Source organism: Papio anubis, chromosome 3 (genome assembly GCF_008728515.1).
Source record: "Papio anubis isolate 15944 chromosome 3, Panubis1.0, whole genome shotgun sequence".
Taxonomy (NCBI): Eukaryota; Metazoa; Chordata; class Mammalia; order Primates; family Cercopithecidae; genus Papio; species Papio anubis.
The window spans coordinates 5,912,542-5,927,159 of record NC_044978.1 but is presented as its reverse complement, the minus strand read 5'-3'; the positions used below and the strand labels follow the sequence as shown (position 1 = coordinate 5,927,159).

General features: G+C 45.1%; 1 protein-coding gene across 4 annotated transcripts in view; it reads left to right on the top strand.

Moving 5' to 3' along the window:
* Nucleotides 1–14,618, top strand: part of STOX2 (storkhead box 2) — a 233,793-nt gene that overhangs the window by 55,102 nt on the left and 164,073 nt on the right. The window lies entirely within an intron of this gene.

The following is a 14,618-nucleotide window of genomic DNA, read 5'->3' as shown; positions in this document are numbered from 1 at the left end:
TGGCGGGCGCCTGTAGTCCCAGCTACTCGGGAGGCTGAGGCCGGAGAATGGCGTGAACCCGGGAGGCGGGGCTTGCAGTGAGCTGAGATCCGGCCACTGCACTCCAGCCTGGGCTACAGAGCGAGACTCCGTCTCAAAAAAAAAAAAAAAAAGAAAGTTATGCAGTTCAGGTATCTGTTTTATTAGGGGACAGTGTGTGGTTGCCTGTAACAGAAAATTGATTGATACTGGCCCACACAAATAAGAATTTATTTGACTCGCATAACAGGAAACCTGGGGATGAACAGTTAAGAGCCAGAGTAGTGGCCTAATGATGCTGTTAAGAACTCAGGTCTTATTGATCATTCTCTTTCACTGTCATTAGAATATTGGCTTCTGTATTCTCCGTCATTGCCTCTTGATCTCAAGATGGTTGCTGTAGCTCCAGATAGCATCTCTGCATTCAAGGCACATAATATACAAAAGTCTTTTCCTGGCAACTTTTTTAAAAAGTTGGAACAGAAAGCCCCCGTCAGAAGACTTCTTATATTTCATTAGCCATCAATAAGTCACATGCTCACTCTTATATCCATCAGTGGCCTTCTCTTCTAAAAGAAGAGATTACCGTGACAAGTCTGTGATTCTTCTGTCAGGGCTGGGGAAGGGCCTGCGAGAGATTAAAGGAGCAGGGTTCTGTAAGCCAGGAAGAAAGAATACCTGTTAGGTGGGCAGTGGACGATGGCTAGATAGAAGCTAAGAGGGATGGCCAATAAGGGTGTGAGGTGGCTGCTTGGAAGGGTACCAGGTACCTGCTTTGTCCTAACCATGTCAAAATTGGAGCAAGCTGTCATCTTTATTAGAGAACTGAGGAGTTAGAAGTGAAGATTAGAAATACAAAACATACAGACAGTCATGTAATAGGGTTAAAACCAGAAGTGTCAACTCTGAGCCAAAGTAAGCTAAAGCCTGTGGTGTGTCAGATGCTGGAACAGGAGCCCGAAGTCCATGTTGGGGCCCAGGTGGAGGGAATAGAATTCTGCTGAGTGCCTGGTTTCTGGCTGTGGCTCCTGCCTCATGGGAGTTTAGGTTACATTTAGAGCTGGCAAGCAGTTTACAGCAGGTGTGGCAATCTCCAGGCCCTTAGATAGCTAGTTAACTCTGGGCATGAACACAGTCTTGCAGGGGCTAGCAGATTCCAAGCATCAAACTAGAGACGGGAGAGGGACAATTTAGGGCCAAGCAGAGAAATTGGCAAGAGTCCCAGGCCCAGGAGGAGCCCGATTTCCTGGGCAGTTACCAAAATCGGAGCTTGGGAACAAGGCTTAAGAGGTGAAACCCTGTTATTTAGGTTTGGAGGCAGTCTGGAATTGGGGAATTAGGAGCTCTTTGACTAAAATTGAGACTTTAGGGTGGAACTATCAGCCACTGCTACTTGGTGCAAGACCCCAGAGTGGGCTGAAGTCAAAGGCCTCCTGCCTCAGTATGGGCTTGATCCTGAGGATTGGAAATTAGCCTGAACCTACTCCATATGGATCAGGGGTTTCCTGTTGGGGCAGGAGAAGAAAGGATGTAGCTTCATAGGAGATACATACAAGAGCTCTTTTGGAGATAGCATTTATAGGGCTTGGAAAGAAGACAATGCTGAAGGGTGAGCCTAGCTGGCTGGCTTTATCTAAAATATGGAATACAGAAAGAGTAAGAATTGTTGACGCTACAACGCCTTGGGTCTGAGCCTGTGAGTACGTAGGGCATCTAGGAGGAGATGTTAGTGATTGATTATATGCGACTAGGACGTGGGAGATCTCTACAGCCAGAAATAAAGACTGGAGCCATCCACATCGGGATCAGGATGGAGTGAGATTGCGAAGGAGAGGGCGTTGGGAGTTCGGCACATTGTTTCTGTGTATGCGCCACGAAGGAGAAGCCGCTCCAAGGGTGATATTTATTTCCATTTTATTTTATTGCTTTTTCCCAGATTCCTCAGATTTCTGGTTGATTCTTCTTTCCTAGTGTTTTTCATCTATAATCAGTTTCTCCAAAATAGCTCCTTCTTTCCTTCCTTCCTTCCTTCCTTCCTTCCTTCCTTCCTTCCTTCCTCTCTCTCTCTCTCTCTTTCTCTCTCTCTCTCTTTCTTTTTTGACGGAGTTTCACTGTTGTTGCCCAGGCTGGAGTGCAGTGGCATGATCTTGGCTCACTGCAACCTCCAGCTCCTGGGTTCAAGCAATCTTCCTGCCTCAGCCTCACAAGTAGCTGGGATTACAGGCTTCCACCACCACGCCCAGCTAATTTTTTGTATTTTTATATTTTTAGTAGAGACGAGGTTTCACCATGTTGGCCAGGCTGGTCTTGAACTCCTGTCCTCAGGTGATCTGCCCACCTTGGCCTCCCAAAGTATTGGGATTACAGGCGTGAGCCACTACACCCAGCCTGTGTTTTCTTAAATGCTTAAAAAGCTTATTTAGATTCTTCAAGGAGAAAAAAAATTTTTTTTGGAGAATGCCATCTTTTCCATCCTTAAGACAAGGATGTGTGCTTATTATTCTTTATGATGATCATTTATAGTAATTGATACTTATGAGATTTCTTTTTTAAAAAAGTCAAAAGGGCCAGGTGTGGTGGCTCACACTTGTAGTCCCAGCACTTTGGGAGGCCGAGGCAGGTGGATCACTTGAGGTCAGGAGTTTAAGACCAACTTGTCCAACATGGTGAAACCCCATCTCTACTAAAAATACAAAAATTAGCCAGCTTGGTGGCTGTAATCCCAGCTACTTGGGAGGCTGAGGCAGGAGAATTGCTTGAACCCGGGAGGCGGAGGTTGCAGTGAGCCGATATCGCACCACTGCACTCCAGCCTGGGTGACAGAGTGAGACTCCATCTCAAAAAAAGAAAGAAGAAGAACATGTTGCCACCTTCTCCTCCATTCTTTCATCATGTGGCAAATGGGAGAAAGGTTGAGACAAAGGATGACGCTGTCTTATCATACTCACATCAAGGTTAATTCTAGGTTGAACGATCTCACCACACCCTGCACCTTGGAAGCAGCATTCTCTTCAGCCATGGAAGGTTCTTTTTTTCTGTATTTAGTTAGAGGTGGAGCTTTTAAGATTTATGTTAATAAGGAAGAGGAAATTAATTGAAAACTATTTAATAAAATGAATGGTTTTGTAAGTTGGTATAAGGGTGCGTCAGCATAAGTAGGAGAGAGTAGAAAGCTGTAAGTTCCTGATGGTCAAAATGGTCAAGTTGTTATTCAGACTTGTGATTTTAGGGTATGGCTGTCAACTACTTTTTCAAACATATATGACAAATGTAAAGTACTTCCCAGAACTGAGGTCGAAGCTGCAGATAAGGTGAGCAAGTCATTTACTGATGAACCCGGGACACTTTGGAGAGGGAAAGGCAGTTAGGAATGATTGCACACAGGACATTTCTGGGCAGAGTGGGACTTACGGTCACCCTAGTTCTAGACCTCAGCACTGGTTCCCAGATCCCATATTTCAAGGTGAAACGAAATCACAGTGAGGCATTTCCTTCTTGTTCTGGCATCTAAGTTGAAGGACTGTTCTCTTCTATAAAATACGGGTGGCTCAAGGTCCTGGAAATGCCGGAAGGAGATTGTCTTCATTGTCAGGCCTTCCCCTTGCATTTCAAGTCAGGTGACGGCGTTTGGAGACTGCACTGAGCGGATTCAGGGCCCGGCCCCGTCGGTCCTTAATGACTTCAATGTGGGCTTTTAATCTCCTGCCCAAGTGTTATCTTACTTGCCCAGACAAGTCGTTCGCCACTACAGGAGAGTGTGGGAAAATTAACACTGCCAGAGCAACCAGGGAAGGGAAGAAATGTCTGAAGGTAGAAATGAATTGCATTAGGATTTATTTTAATGCAGCCTGGAAACACACAACTTTAAATCTCTGGGCTGCTTAAGGAGATCCCACACCTTTCCTTGGAGGGAAAAAGAAAAAGAGGATTGAAAAATTTACAGAGTACAGCTATCTTTAATGTTTGAGTTAGCTATCAGGAAACTCGGAATAGTGAATGTAATAAAATGTTGACAGCAGTTTCACTTAACATGCGGTAACTCTGGACTAGAACGACGTCTTTGGCACCAAAGGAAATCAAGAGAATAAAAGCAGCCGTCGTCAGGATTTGAAGTAAGCCACAGATTATTACCATCTGTACATTTTACAGACCTAACCCAGGACCCAGACTGGAGTGTAAGTATATTGAACTCTGGGGTGTGTTGTTAGATGGAGGAAACTCAGAAATTGGTCTGAATTTTTAAATACAATACTTCATAAAACCTGACTATTCTGTTCTGGCGATGTTAGAATTTGTCTATAATCTGAAACATCAGATTTATTTGGAGGGATTACTTGTATGTCTCATGTGGGATATCCCATTGTTTCAAACCTTTACTATACCAAGCCTTCATACTTCTGTGATTTCTCTGTAAATGTAGAATTCTCTGTAAATTGCTCTCTGATTCCAGGTTGTTTTTTTGTGGTGGGTTTTGTGTTCTTTCCTGAAATTTGTGGAAAGGTCATCACGAAACACATATAAGTGTCTTGAATAATGAATTGGTTCATCACTGCCATGGATCACTTAGCTTGGACTTTTCTGTTATTCTTGAGAAGGTATTTTTGATGAACCTGCATTAAATATCAGCAGAAGTTTTTGCCCAGTGTTTATTTGACATTGTAACTTGGGCCAATGGTTAGATTCCCTACAGCTGAGACTCATAGATAGAGACTAAACATAAAACATGCAAGTTTCACATCATGTCTTTGTGTGTGTCTGTGTGTTTTAATCAGGGCTTATATTTGTTCAGAGATATTAGACCTGAACTCCTAAACTCTAGCCCTTGAAAAACTAGATTCATGGTAGAGGGGAGGGGGGATGGTGAGTTTATTATTTTTTATAAAAAGTAAAAGTGTTTTAAAATAACAAGTGATGAATAAGAGAGGCCCATTTATCTAAAATGTTTACATAAAAATAGAGTCACATCCTATGTAAATGGGACTGTTAGGTAAATTATTTGACATCTCGTGGAGAAATAGAAACTTTCTCATAAATGGTTTTGATATAGAGCACTGAAAATAAAATTTAATGGAATCATTTCAACTTAAAAATGACAATTAATGACAGATTGGAGAAGTCAGCCAATTATCACTTAGTGCTTTTCTATCCAACACATATGGAAGATTGCTTATAAACAGGGAATGTTTTTTTAACATGCATATGAATTTAGTATAATATTTGTCAATTCTTAGCTAGTTTGGCAACATTAAAATCTTAGATCTTTGATACTTAGACTAGTCTCTTGAATATGAAACGTTCCATAGATAGATTTGTTCATTCTCTGCAACCCCTGAATCTTAATGTTTAAACAAGAAACTCTTCACCCCGATATTTTTCTTTGGTAACCTAAGATTCACAGAATGATGTAACACAGAGTATTTGGCCAAATTAAAATCAGGGAAGGTGCAAATAACAGAATTAATTCCCACACCTGTCGAATATGAGGTTAGCAAGTAAGTTAAATCACATGCATTACGTTGAGTGCTTAATTCTGAAAGCTACTCATCCAAGTGTTCACTTTGAAATTTAATTGTGCGTATTTGTGTCTCTTCTCCTGAAGGGTGCTCTTCTGTTAGGGCATCCCATGCTGTTTTTTTAAACTAATGGTGCAGATTCTTTTAGTTCATAGGCTCGTCTTGGGGCAGTAATGTTGGCATGTGTGAAAGGGGCCGTGGGCCTTTCTGGACACTTGGGTCCTGTTTGATAAATTATTGCTTCAGTACACTAAATGGACCCCAGTGTCCTAGAAACATTCACATCATTTCCACATGTTCACTTATTTTTCCTGGAAAGTGTAACTTACGACAAGGGTAGCTTGGAAATCCAAGCTTGTTATGGAAGAAAAATGAATGGTCGTCTATTTGGCATACGTTTTGAAAATATCCTCAGTGTGGGAAAATCTTTTGTGAAGTTTATTATGAACATGTTTATAGTATACTTTTAAAAATGTATATTTAAGCATCTGAAGACTTAAGAAAAGAAAGTGCTTAGTAGGCATAGTTGATTTATTCTATTGCAACAACACACGTGAGCAAGCAAGAAGATTTGATGCAGCGGAAGGTATGGTTGGAATGATGTGTTGAGGAATGTTAATGATTTGTCTGGAAGCGTGCAAATGTGGGGCAAGTGCAGGCCCTTCACTTCCATCCTGGCTTCCTTTTGAAGTGACATGTGGCATTTTGGCTGCCTTGTGATGCTACTTTGATAGGAATCTTCTGCCTGTGGTGCACATTCGGAGGATGCTCTGGGCGCAGCTGCTCTGGTTTGGGTCAGGAGTAGGGCAGGCTTTGCTGAAGCTGGCAGCTGCCCTGGCCAGCCTCCTCTGGGTTTGCTTCCAGCCTAGGTCTCACTCTGGCCTGGTGGTAGCATCTTGCTGCAGGGATGGACCCCTCAGAAACATCCTAAGTGCGTACCCTGGGGTCTCAAACAGGCTGGTCACAGGATTCTAGGACACTAGGGCCCATTTAGTGTATCGAAGCAATAATTTATCAAATAAGACTCAAGTGTCCAGAAAGGCCCATGGCCCCTTTCACACATGCCGACATTATTCCCCCAAGATTAGCCTATGAACTAAAAGAATCTTCACCATTAATTAAAGAAATGGTGTGGGCTACGCTAACAGAAGAGCACCTTTGGGAGAAGAGATGCAAATACGCACAATTAATTGCAAAGTGAACACTTGGATGAGTAGTTTTCAGCATTAAACGCTTAAAGTAAGGTGTGTGATTCAACTTACTTGCTAACCTTGTATTCGACAGGTGTAGGAATTAATTCTGTTATTTCCACCTTCCCTCATCAGTCTCCATCCAAACTGAAGGGCATTTCAGGGATCTGCCTCCAAAGCCTTGTCTAAAAGCTGTCCCTGCTCTCAGCCACCTGCCCCTGGCTGACTGCAGCTAATGGTAGGGTGGTTCATGTGAACATCACTTTGCAGTTAGCTGTCTCAGACCCCGGGGGATGACAGCTCCCTCGCCCAAGAATAATGGGGTGTTTTGTTGTTATGGAAGAAGGGAAGGGAGATGTGAAAGTGCTAGTTGATAAAAATCGTTTTTTTTTTTCAGTAGTGTCTCTTTAATAGTGCATATATATTAATGTATATAGCTTTATTTTTTTTTTTGACACTTACCCTATGGGATCAAAACAGTCAGCTACCAAGTCTCATTGAGAATTTACTTTGGAAAGTCTTGGAGATTTGGTCTGTGGCATCTGACTGAGGAGAGAGGACTTGTGAAGCAGCAGGGAGGGAGATGAGTGGATAATTAGAGCTAAATCGTGTGGTAGAGGCTGGGAGGGGGTCTGGAGGGGTTTGGAGGACAGGAAGATCAAATGAGCCTTCCTCTCCCTTCTCTAGGCTAATCCTTCTGCCTGGTAGGATTGGTTGCCCCGTAGGACTGGTTATCCCACAGGACTGGTTATCCCACAGGACCGGTCATCCTGCAGAACCGGTTATCCTGCAGGACTGATTATCCTGCAGGTCTGGTTAACCCACAGGACTGGTTGCCTCGTAGGACTGGTCGTCCCATAGAGGGCCCCAGTCATTCATGGAACTGGTTATCTCACAGGACTGGTGCCTGCATTAGAACTGGTCATCCCACAGGACTAGTTATCCCACAGGACTGGTTAACCCCACAGAGACTGGTTGCCTGCCAAGTAGGACTGAGTCTCCCATAGGACTGGTCATTCCATGGGATTTGGATTTATCTCACAGGACTGGTGCCTGGAATGAGACTGGTCATCCCACAGGACTGGTCATTCTGCAGGAGACTGGTTGTCACAGGACAGATTTCTGCAGAGACTGGTTATCACAGGTTGGTGCTCCCACAGGACTGGGTCAACCCACAGGACTGAATTTGCCTGTTAGAGACTGGTCATCCCTTGGAGACTGAACATCTCACAGGACTGGTGCCACCAAGAGACTGAGTCATCCCTCAGAGACTGGTCATCCCGCCGGGACTGGTCATCCATGGGACTGGTTGCCTCGTGGGACTGGTCAATCACCGTTGGTCATCCGCTTGGACTGGTTATCCTGTTGAAGGCGGTGCCACCGCTGCCTGGATTCCCAGCCTCCCACATGCGGACATGTGCAGGTCATCTCCGGATTTGAAGTTCTGCCCGATTCAGCTTCTTAGTCTACTTGTTTTACCTCTTCACCACGTAACTTAAAAGATGTTCTGCTTCCATTCCTTTTATCTTCTTACCCCTTACCTCTGGTGTCCTTCCCACCTCCTGATTCCCGGGCAGCTGGGGAATGGAGGAAGCTTCCCCCAGCCCTGCCTCCTCCTTCGGCTCGGCCCCAGTGCTGCTGGTGTCCTTGTCTGCTCTGCAGTCCCCTGCCTTGGTTTCTGGAAAGCTGCTCTGTCCTTGTTTGCATCGACGCTGTTGGTGGCACAGCTCCTTCCCATGCCTCTGAGGTATCAGGATTCAGTCCTGCCCATCCTCCTGTTTTCTCCCTGGGATAATGGTAATTCATCCACTCTTGTCTCCCTACAGGAGTCAGTCATTCACTTCTCAAACATTTGTCGAGTACCTTTTATACCCCAGGAACTGATCCAGGCATTGGAGTAGAAGGATGAGGCCAAAAACTGGGTCCCTGCCTCCTGGAGTCCGCAACAAGGAAGGGGGCAGTAAACAGGCCTCCCCAGCACAGCCGGAAGGACAGCCCCTGGGGAAGTGCAGGCTCCCTGGGGGACCTCAGGGGGGCGCCATGCCTGACCTCAGTGCACAGCCCTATCCCTAAGCCCTCACTTCCCCTCAGCCCCCGGATGACCTGTCCACACTTCAGACAAAGCAGGTCCACAGGGAGACCCACAATCTATTCCTCTAAGCTAAGTGCCCAGCTGCTGGCCCGTTCCTGACACTGTGACCCGCGTCTCCCACCTTATGCTGGCTGCAAGCCTGGGAGTCCCACTACAGCTCTAGTTTCCTTCAGATCCTTACCGCTTCAGCCACCCACCCGGCAGCTCTTCTGCTGTTGTTGCACTCAGCTCTGCTTCCAACTTTCCATTCCTGTTGCCTCTGCCTGCGGCCAGAGCCTCCCTGCCTCATTCCCACGCTGTTTCATATTTATAGATGGGGTATTTACTTCCTCAGAGATTTTAAAAAATTACCCAAGTGGTTCATGTTCATGTTGGAAAATAATTAGAAAATATAGAGAAAGAGAAAGAAGGAAGGAAGGAAGGGAGGGATGGGAAAACCACACATTTCACCATTCAGATAATGTCCCTATTGATGCTTTGGTAGTTATCCCTCTAGACTTTTTCCCATGTATCTATTGAAATATCCTCATCTATACAAATGTGAAAAATGTCTTACAGATAATGATGATGTTATCTGTATTGTTTTGTAGTCGACTTTATACTTAGCTTCTATGATTGCTTTTCCATATCTAGAAATATGATAGTTTTTTTCATGGCTGCATAATTTTTGGAAGCAATTTGCCCCTTAATCTCTATGTCATTTCAGTGTATTGTACACACCGCCCCTAAGTCATCCTCACACTTGATTGTTCTTGCTGCTCTTCTGCTGAAAAGCATAGGCAGCTCCTCTGTCCCTCCGCCACCCCGCCCCACATTCTTCTATGGGAGTGGTTTTGTGCCTGTCTCAGTCTTCAGGATGCTTTCTCTTCTCTGAATAAGATCTGTTATTTGGTCCAAGCTTGGTAGCTGTCATAGCCTACACCTTGGGATTAGGAGGGGCAGTTCCTGGGATCCCAGGGTGCCTTATTCATTGCCGCACTCCTGCTGTGGCCCATTCTCTCTCTCCCTCTCCCCAGTGTTTCAGGGTGTCACATGCTGCCAGGTCTTGGGACTGAAGAGGTGGCCAAAGTGCCTCTGAACTCCAGCTCCTCCTGCAGTAGGGTGGATACAGTCATGTAAACAGACAAATGCAATAGGGCGAGGTCAAGAAAGGGTGTCCATCCGGGTGACATTGGAGCTGGTCTTGCCCTGTGACAGGCACTTACGGAGCTCAGCTGGCAGTGATCGAAGAGGATGACAGCGGGCATTTCAGGGGTGGCGGGGGGACTGGGGGCGGTGGGCAGCCTGGGGGTGTTGGTGTGTCTTGGCATGACAGAGGCAGTGGGGCCAGGGCATGAACAGGCTTACAGAACCATCTGCACTCACCCACTGGACAGTTTTGGTGAGACAAAGTAAATGGTGACTTACAGAAGGCCAGCATGGCTCTTGCATGCAGGGAACTCGTCACTGAAACCACGATAAATTTCTGTATTTTTATGATTTTGATACCACAAATCAAATCCTGAAACCCACACGTCAGTGGGGTGAAATGATCTTACTGAACTGAATGGATCTTTTTTTTCTATTATACCAAAGACTGGAAAGACTTTTGATACCTAGGACTTTATTTTCCTTGTCACAATATTCTTTATATTAGGATTTGTTCATGTCAGTTATGTTTACTGACAGATTAGATTAGATTAGATATTTACTGACAGAATTTACTGGCAGATTGGAATGTGTGCGTATGTATGTATTTGTCAATATATTAAAACTAGTCAAAAAGTCTCTTTGCCATTTAAAGATAATATATAATTCTGCAGTTAAATATCTGTATCCCTTTAAAATCATATTCTTTTTTTTTACTGATGTCTACCTATTTAGGATGTAGTTCACTGTGAATTTTTAAATCAAAGAAAATAACTTGTTCCAGTTTTTGAAAAGGGAGACGAGGAATTATTTCAGCTTCACAAATAGAACACGGTGCTTTACGCTGTGAGGGACTTTCTCACTGGGGCCAGCCTCATCATTACACAGAAAAGGAAGCAGGGGCCCTCAAAGGTGAAGCAATTTGCTTAAAATGACATAGCTAATTAGTGACCCAGCCAAAACCCAAATCCAGGACTTCTGGCTTTCAGTGCTGTGACCTTCCCACTACTCCATGCTGCCAGCTGGCTCAAAACAAAACAAAACAAACAAAAAAAAAAAAAAAGAAGAAGAAAAAGAAGAAAAAATTGGAGAATTGAGTTGACGCGTTGCTTGAATTCCCCTGCCTCTTTATAGAGTGTGAAAAATCCTGATGTGCTTTGAAAGAAACATTTAGAAGTGTATCAGGACTTGTAAAGAAAATCAGGAATATTTGTGATATGCTAATTAGAAAGTAGCTCATTATGCGAGAAACAGGAAACGTGGCAGAGGGAGGTGCTATTCAGAGTAACTTAAGGAAACTTCAAAGGTAAGACAAAAGGGCGTTCTTTTTATTTATTTGATCACGTGTGGCTGTCATCAGATTTCTGATAGGGCCTGACACCTTTATGAAAAACCCCATAGACACTGGAGGAATCTCTCAGACACACAGAAGGAAAAGCAAACGATTCCATTTCCATCCGAGTCTCCGTAGGTGGAAGACAGGGCCTTTCCCACAGCGCTCGCCTGCCAAGCATCTTCCTGTAGAAACTTGTCAGTGCCACCATTAGTTGTTTGCAAAGGGATTATGCTTTGGCGGCCATGCTAATCACTCCAAGGTGACCCTTTATTTGGAGAAACAAATCCTTTTCAGTTGTTGTCACAGTACACTAATCCAACCATGCAAGTAGTTGTTGGGGAAAAAGTTATCAAAATGCATTTTCTCCCCACTACTACTTTCTCTCCAGATCTCTCCTAACTAAAAGTGCTGTTTCTTCCAAAGAAGTTCAAATTGACAGGGAGAAAAACACCAGAACCTGGTCAGATTTCAAATTCAGGAGCAGACAGGACCCCTTAGATCTCGGAAGGAGCTGCCCCCACCACGGAGCTTCAACCAAACCCCCAGGTGGGAGTGGACTGTCCCGTTACCTTGGGGGGTCCTCACCCTGCTGCAGTGGGACAGATGCGGCTCTGTCTGCCCCTGTCTGTGTTTGACCATTGCTGGTGTGTTTGCCGCCATGGTGACGTTTGTTCTGCTGTAGTGTTCGTGGGCACCCAAGAAGAGGCAGAGCCGGAGTGCTTTCAGCCTCTCTTAGCCTGTGATAGCCTCTAGGGGAGAGATAAGGGCCCCTTAAAATACCAGTTCTGACGTGAGAAGTGACTTTCAGGCAGGGTTTAGTAGAGCGTGGGGATTTTGGAGTTGGAACCCACTGGCTTGGGATCGCAGTTTTACATCTTAGCTGTGTGACCATCAACAAGTCCCTTGGTCCCTGGGTGCCACAGCTTCTTTCTCTGTGAAATGGGTTGTGGTGATTACTGATAGGGATGTTTGGAGGACACAATGTGACAACATATGTAAAGTGCCTCGCAGAATGCAGGGCTCATTGTGGGTCCTCAAAAATAGTAGCAGTTCTCCTTTTTCCTATATTTATGATTATCTAAACACTAATATACCAACAACCAAATATTAATTTATGGCTCAGTGGATGACTGCAAAGTGCAAAGCCCCATGTAACCACCATCCTGGTAAAAACTAGAACGTTATAGGATCACAGGAGCCTCATGCCTCCCCTTCCACATTATTTCCCCTTCCCTTCTTACCAAATTTAGCCATTTTCCTAAACTTCCAACACTCAACAGATACTTCGTGAGGCTTTCCTAGGTTCCAGGCACTAGACCACAGAGTTCTTGTCCCCAGGGAGCTTACGTTTCAGAGGCAGGAGCCAGACAACAAAATCATATGAGAATGAGGTGATTTCAGATAATGTTACGTGGTTTGTTTTTGTTTTTGTTTTTTTTTGAGACAGAGTCTCGCTCTGTCATCCAGGCTGGAGTGCAGTGGCGTGATCTTGGCTCACTGCAACCTCCGCCTCCCTGGTTCAAGGATTCTCCTGCCTCAGCCTCCCAAATAGCTGGGATTACAGCCGCCTCCACTACACCTGGCTAATTTTGAGTAAAGATGGGATTTCACCATGTTGGCCAGGCTGATCTTGAACTCCTGACTTCATGATTCGCCTGCCTTGGCCTCCCAAAGTGCTACGATTACAGGCATGAGCTACTGCACCCGGCCAATATTAAGTGTTATGAGGAAAATAAAACACACGAATGGGCCAGAGAACAGCCCTCAGAGGGTGCCTCCACAAGGGTGGCCAGGGAAGGCCCTTCTGAAGAAGTGACATTGGGAAGACCTAGGGAGGAGCTGCCCACAAGAGGGAGCAGTGGGAGGCCGCTGAGCGGGAGAGGCTGGGACACATTTGAGTGGCAGGAGGAAGCCTTGCAAGAATCGGCAGGGTTTACACCCTGAGGGCCCGATACAGGCTTTGGGGGCAAATTGGGTTTTAAGATGGACGGTAATTAGTGTTCTGAGAAAAAACAAGGAAACTCAGAAGAAGCAGGGATCGCCCCCCACCCCCTCTCTCACAGTGCCCTGTAGGACTTGGACAGTGCGGTTTCCTTGTAAACACAGGGCCTCCCTGGACCATCGCTACCACCTCATGAGGCCTACAAGGAAGGCGTGGTTACTTCCGGTCAGAGAGGCGGTGACAGACACTGGGAGGGCCTAAGGCTTGTCGTGGAACTCCTTTTTCCACACCAGGGAGCCCACTCATCTCACTGGGGATGTTTAGGTTGCTCATGTCGTCATAGCTCAGGATCTTCCGACCTAAGAAACAAGCCAACTCCTGTAGGAAGCAGGTAGCCTTGTGTCTGCCACAAGGTCATCTGAGAACATTGTGGCGTACAGGACTCAGGAAAGAAGGGGTCCCGGGTGAGTGACGTGGACACGGAGCACAGTGCTTCCCAGCCCCGGAGAGTCCCAGTGTGGAAGCCGTAAAACCCCTGAGAAGCTCTGCAGTAAGGAAACCTATGAACCGTGCCCCCCGCACCAGGCCATAGGAGCTCTTTTGTATGCCGCGTCCATGGACATCTCAAGGAATGCAAGTTCTGGAGGCGCCACTTGGAAAATGCCAGCTGAGAGAGCCGCTATAGAGTATTTACTAAATGGGCTCTTGAAAGAGTTCCAGGATTTTCTGAGCCTGAAAGTCTTCTCTGTGTGAAAGGATTAGAAACAACATTTGTAAAGCGCTTCCATATGCGTAGAATGAAGACTGTGGATGAATGGAGATTCAAAGTGTTGAAAATCATAAATCCACTCCTGTTTTGTACACTAATGTTAATTACTTTGCCCTTTGAACTCACAGCGTTTCCATTAGTATTGTGTGACGATTGGCTGGTTCTTCGGGATTCTGGGATCTCAAAGCAGGAACCAGTCTTACCTGGTTTAAAAGATAAATGTTCTAAACCACACATGGCTTTGATTTTGGATTATTATCTACAAGGATACCTAGTTACATAGAAAAGAGTCCATTTCTAGATTGCTTGTAATCATCTCTACCTGTTTTCATACAGATTCTTCTTCTTTTAATTTTTTTGTTTGCTCTTAGCCAGCGATTTACACAACCGTATCTGAACTTGGAGGAAATGTTTTTGAGAGGTGTTCACAGAACCACCGAGCTGTGGCAGTTTGTGGAAGAGTGTCTGGTTGACTTTAATTCGAAACAGAATGTTCAGACCTTTTAGCACCTTCATTTCTCTTCATTTTCCAGCTCCAGCTCCATCTGTGTTACCGCCTTCATTTTAACTCTGTGGTCCACACTTTAAAATATGTGAATGTTATGTTTTCTAAATAGTCTGTATTGCCTA